The sequence below is a fragment of the Arachis duranensis genome, chromosome 4 (assembly GCF_000817695.3).
Source record: "Arachis duranensis cultivar V14167 chromosome 4, aradu.V14167.gnm2.J7QH, whole genome shotgun sequence".
Taxonomy (NCBI): domain Eukaryota; kingdom Viridiplantae; phylum Streptophyta; class Magnoliopsida; order Fabales; family Fabaceae; genus Arachis; species Arachis duranensis.
This window is the reverse complement of record NC_029775.3, coordinates 46455292-46461752: the sequence shown is the minus strand read 5'-3', so window position 1 is coordinate 46461752 and position 6461 is coordinate 46455292.

Below are 6461 nucleotides of genomic sequence, written 5' to 3'. Positions count from 1 at the left end.
ACCTCTGTCCCAACACTGCACCAATGGCATGGTCACTGGCATCATGCATTAGTTTGAATGGTAATGTCTAGTCTGGTGCAGAGATGACTGGTGCTGTGACCAGCTTGGCTTTCAGGGTCTCAAATGCCTGCAGACACTGTGTGTCAAACACAAATGATGTGTTAGCAGCTAGCAGGTAGCTTAGAGGTTTTGCAATTTTTGAAAAATCCTTTATAAACCTTCTCTAGAATCCTGCATGCCCCTGAAAGCTTCTGATTGCCTTAATATTGGCAGGTGGTGGTAATTTTTCAATTACCTCTTCCTTTTCTTGATCCACCTCTATTCCCTTGCTTGAAATTTTGTGTCCAAGGACAATTCCTTTAGTCACCATAAAGTGACATTTCTCCCAGTTTAAGACCAGGTTAGTCTCTTGGCACCTTTTCAGGACAAGTGCTAGATGATCAAGACAGGAGCTGAATGAGTCTCTAAATACTGAGAAGTCATCCATGAAGACTTCTAGGAATTTCTCTACCATATTAGAGAAGATGGAGAGCATGCACCTCTGAAAGGTTGCAGGTGCATTGCATAGACCAAAAGGCATTATTCTGTAAGCAAACACGCCAAAAGGACAGGTGAATGCTATTTTCTCTTGATCTTGAGGGTCCACTGCAATTTGATTATAGCCTGAATAACCATCCAAAAAGCAGTAATAATATGACCCACTAGTCTTTCTAGCATTTGGTCTATGAATGGTAAAGGAAAATGATCCTTCCTGGTGGCTGTATTGAGCCTTCTGTAGTCAATACACATGCGCCACCCTGTAACTGTTCTTGTAGGAACCAGTTCATTCTTTTCATTATGAACCACTGTCATGCCTCCCTTTTTGGGGACAACTTGGACAGGGCTCCCCCAGGGGCTATCAAAAATAGGATAAATAATCCCAGCCTCTAGTAACTTAGTGACCTCTTTCTGCACCACCTCCTTCATGGCTGGATTTAGCCACCTCTGTGGTTGAACCACTGGCTTGGCATTATCTTCCAATAGGATCTTGTGCATGCATCTTGCTGGGCTAATGCCTTTAAGATCACTTATGGACCACCCAAGGGCTGTCTTGTGTGTTTTTAGAACTTGAATTAGTGCTTCCTCTTCCTGTGAGTTTAAAGCAGAGCTTATGATCACTGGAAGAGTGTCACCTTCTCCCAGAAATGCATACTTCAGGGATGGTGGTAGTGGCTTTAGCTCGGGTTTAGGAGGCTTATCCTCTTCCTGAGGAATTTTCAGAGGTTCTTTTATTTCCTCTGGTTCCTCCAGGTCAGGATGAACATCTTTAAATATATCCTCTAGCTCTGATTCAAGACTCTCAGTCATATTGATCTCTTCCACGAAAGAGTCAATAATATCAGCGCTCATACAGTCATTTGATGTGTCTGGATGCTGCATAGCTTTGACAGCATTCAACTTGAACTCTTCCTCATTGACTCTCAGGGTCACTAGATGCTGCATAGCTTTGACAGCATTCAACTTGAACTCTTCCTCATTGACTCTCAGGGTCACTTCCCCTTTTTGTACATCAATGAGAGTTCGTCCAGTTGCTAGGAAGGGTATTCCTAGGATGAGAGTTGCACTCTTGTGCTCCTCTATTTCCAGCACTACAAAGTCAGTTGGAAAAGCAAATGGCCCAACCTTGACAATCATGTCCTCAATTATGCCTGATGGGTATTTAATGGAGCCATCAGTAAGTTGGAGACATATCCGGGTTAGTTTGACTTCTTCAGTCAACCCAAGCTTTCTGATAGTGGATGCAGGTATTAAGTTGATACTTGCTCCAAGGTCACATAAGGCTGTCTTGGTACAAGCACCTTCTAATGTGCATGGTATCATAAAGCTTCCTAGATCTTGAAGCTTCTCTGGTAAGCTTTTTAGAATGACTACACTACATTCTTCAGTGAGAAACACCTTTTCAGTTTCTCTCCAATCCTTCTTATGACTTAAGATCTGTTTCATGAACTTAGCATAAGAAGGTATTTGCTCAGGTGCCTCTGCAAACAGAATCTTTATTTCAAGAGTCCTTAGATAGTCTGCAAAGCGGGCAAATTGTTTATCCTGTTCTGCTTGGCAGAGTTTCTGAGGATAAGGCATTCTGGCTTTACATTCTTCAACCTTAGTTGCTGCAGGTTTATTCCCTACAGAGGTGGTTGGAGAAGCCTTCTTAGAGGGGTTACTATCAGCACTCTCAGGTGTCTGATTCCTCATTGGCGTTTGAACGCCAGGAATGGGTGAGGAATAGGCATTTAACGCCAACTTTTCCCCCTTTCTGGCGTTTGAACGCCAGTACTGGGCAAGGAATGGGCGTTTAACGCCAACTTCCCCCCTTTTTCTGGCATTTGAACGCCAGGGGTATTCCTCTCTGGGCTCTTACTGTCCTCAGAGGGATTTTGGGTAGTGGTTTGGTTATCCTCTGTCAGTTGTTCCTTTCTTAGCTTTTTGCTACTTTGAGCAATGTTATTCAATGTCTTCCCACTCCTCAGTTGAACTGCTTGGCATTCTTCTGTTATCTGTTTAGATAACTGCTGTTTTGTCTGATTCAACTATGATTCTATATTCTTGTTAGCAATTTTGGTTTCTTGGAGCATCTCTTTAAACTCTACTAACTGTTTTGTCATCAGGAGTAATTGCTGATTAAGCTCAACAATCTATTCTTGAGGATTGGGATCAGTAGTTACTGCCATAGCTTCTTCTTTTGTAGAGGACTCACTGCTTGAGTATAGATGTTGATTTCTAGCAATAGTATCTATGAGCTCTTGAGCTTCTTCAATCGTCTTCCTCATATGTATAGATCCACCAGCTGAGTGGTCTTGAGACATCTGAGCTTTTTCTATAAGGCCAGAGTAGAAGATGTCTAACTGTACCCACTTTGAAAATATTTCAGAGGGGCATTTTCTTAGCATACCTCTGTACCTCTCTCAGGCATTATAAAGAGATTCATTATCCTCTTGTTTAAAGCCTTGGATGTCCAGCCTTAGTTGTGTCATCCTTTTTGGAGGGTAAAATTGATTCAGGAATTTGTCTGATAACTGTCTCCATGTTTTTATGCTTGCTGTGGGTTGGTTATTCAACCACCTCTTAGCTTGATCTTTTACAGCAAATGAAAACAGTAATAATCGGTAGACATCCTGATCCACCTCTTTATCATGTACAGTGTCAGCAATTTGTAAGAACTGTGCCAGAAACTCAGTAGGTTCTTCCTGTGGAAGACCGGAATACTGGCAATTTTGCTGCACCATGATAATGAGTTGAGGGTTTAGCTCAAAGCTGCTTGCTTTAATGCGAGGTATACAGATGCTACTCCCATATGCAGCTGTAATGGGGTTAGCATATGACCCCAGAGTCCTTCTGGACTGCTCAACTCCACTTAGGTCCATGAGCGAGAAAGGGAGATGATATGGATTGCAAGTAAAGTAAAAAAAAATTTTTTCGTTTTTAATTAAAGATGACCGAAAATAATAAAATAAATGGGAGAGAAAATAGAATAAAGTTTCAAAAACTAAAAGAAAATAAAATCAAAGCCAATTGAAAACTAAATCAATTAATTAATTGAAAAGACTTTGGAATTAGCAATTAAGAAGATATGATTGAAAATTATTTTGAAAAAGATTTGATTTTTGAAATGAGGAGAGAGAAAAACAACAAGATGACACCAAACTTAAAATTTTTTGAAAATCAAACACAAATTTTCGAAAATTTTAAAGGAAAACACAAAGAAGACACCAAACTTAGAACCTTTAAAGATCAAGAAAGGACTAAGAACATTCAAATTTGAAAAATTAAAAGAAAACAAAAACATGCAATTGACACCAAACATAAAATACGAAACTAAACTCAAATAAAAGACTCTAAACCCACAAAAATAAAACAGTCCTAATCTAAGCAACAAGATAAATCGTCAGTTGTCCAAACTCGAACAATCCCCGGCAACGGCGCCAAAAACTTGGGGCATGAAATTGCAATCACACTTTTGCAATTCCGCACAACTAACCAGCAAGTGCACTGGGTCGTCCAAGTAATACCTTACGTGAGTAAGGGTCGATCCCACGGAGATTGTTGGCTTGAAGCAAGCTATGGTTATCTTGTAACTCTTAGTTAGGATATCAATAATTCTTAGGTTTAATTGTGAAAAGTAAAAGAACATGAAATAAATACTTGTTTTGCAGTAATGGAGAACAGGTTGAGGTTTTGGAGATGCTCTATCTTCTGAATCTCTGCTTTTCTACTGTCTTCTTCTTCAGGCACGCAAGGCTCCTTCCATGGCAAGCTGTATGTAGGGTTTCATTGTTGTCAATGGCTACCTCCCATCCTCTCAGTCAAAATGTTCAACGCGCTCTGTCACAGCACGGCTAATCATCTGTCAGTTCTCAATCAGGTTGGAATAGAATCCAGTGATTCTTTTGCGTCTGTCACTAATGCCCATCCCTCAGGAGTTTGAAGCTCATCACAGTTATTCAATCCTTGAATCCTACTCAGAATACCATAGACAAGGTTTAGACCTTCCGGATTCTCTTGAATGCCGCCATCAATTCTAGCTTATACCACGAAGATTCCGATTAAGGAATCCAAGAGATATTCACTCAATCTAAAGTAAAATGGAGGCGATTGTCAGGCACACGTTCATAGGTGAGAATGATGATGAGTGTCACGGAACCTCACATTCATCAAGTTGAGGTACAAGTGATATCTTAGAATAGAAGCAAGCGTGATTGAATGAAAAACAGTAGTAATTGCATTAATCCATCAAGACACAGCAGAGCTCCTCACCCCCAACCACGGGGTTTAGAGACTCATGCCATAGACGATACAATAAGAAACATGTAATGTGTCATAAGATCCAGATACAATGTCAAAATATCCTATTTATAGTGAACTAGTAACCTAGGCTATACAGAAATGAGTAAATGACGTAAAAATCCACTTCTGGGGTCCACTTGGTGTGTGCTTGGGCTGAGCATTGAAGCTTTCATGTGTAGAGAATTTTCTTGGAGTTAAACGCCAGCTTCAGTTTGGGCGTTTAACTCCAATTTTTGTGCCAGATCCGGCGTTAAACGCCGGGATTTCTGAAGCTGATTTGCAATGCCGGTTTGGGCCATCAAATCTCGGGCAAAGTATGAACTATTATACATTGCTGGAAAGCCCAGGATGTCTACTTTCTAACGCAATTGAGAGCGCGCTAATTAGGTATCTGTATCTCCAGAAAATCCACTTCGAGTGCAGGGAGGTCAGAATCCAACAGCATCTGCAGTCCTTTTTCAGCCTCTGAATCAGATTTTTGCTCAGGTCCCTCAATTTCAGCCAGAAATTTCCTGAAATCACAGAAAAACACACAAACTCATAGTAAAGCCCAGAAAAATGAATTTTAAATGAAAACTAATAAAAACATACTAAAAACTAACTAAAATGTACAAAAAACATACTAAAAACAGTGCCAAAAAGCGTATGAATTATCCGCTCATCAGAGAGGCCAACGTCGGAGCCAACGTTGGCCCATCATCGCTGAAGGCAATGTTCTGTAAGAGGAAAACATGGGTGCCAACATTGGAGGGAACAATGATGAACCAACGTTACCTCCAACGTCCTCGAAAATGTTCAATTCTTGGGCTGAAGGATTTTTGAGCGACACGTACGCGTCAATTACGCGTACGAGTGAAAGAAGAAAAATTTTCAATCCACGCGTAAGAATGAGCTACGCGCACGCGTGAAATGGCACAATTGACCATTGGTGCATGAAACTGTAATCTCAATGGCGCCAACAACTTGGTACTCACAATTGTAATCTCAACTCTTTTTCACAACTTTGCACAACTAACCAGCAAGTGCACTGGGTCATCCAAGTAATAAACCTTACGTGAATAAGGGTCGATCCCACGAGATTGTCAGCCTGAAGTAAGCTATGGTCATCTTGTAAATCTCAATCAGGCGGATTCAAATGGTTATGGAGTTTTGATAATTAAAATATAAAATAAACATAAAATAAAGATAGAGATACTTATGTAATTCATTGGTGGGAATTTCAGATAAGCGTATGGAGATGCGTTATTCCTTCTGAATCTATGCTTTCCTACCGTCTTCATTTGATCATTCATACTCATTTCCATGGCAAGCTATATGTAGGGGGATCACCGTTGTCAATGGCTACCATACATCCTCTCAGTGAAAATGGTCCAGCTACGGGTTACGCAGGGATAATCATCTGTCGATTCTCACTTGTGTTGGAATAGGATCCAGTAATCCTTTTGCATCTATCACTACACCCAACAGTCATAAGTTTGAGGCTCGCCACAGTCATCCCATCCCAGATCCTACTCAGAATACCACAGAAAAGGTTTAGACTTTCTGGATCTCAAGAATGCTGGCAATTAGTTCTAGCTTATACCACGAAGACTCTGATCTCACAGAATGGAAGGCTCTGTTGTCAGAAGAGGCAACCATGC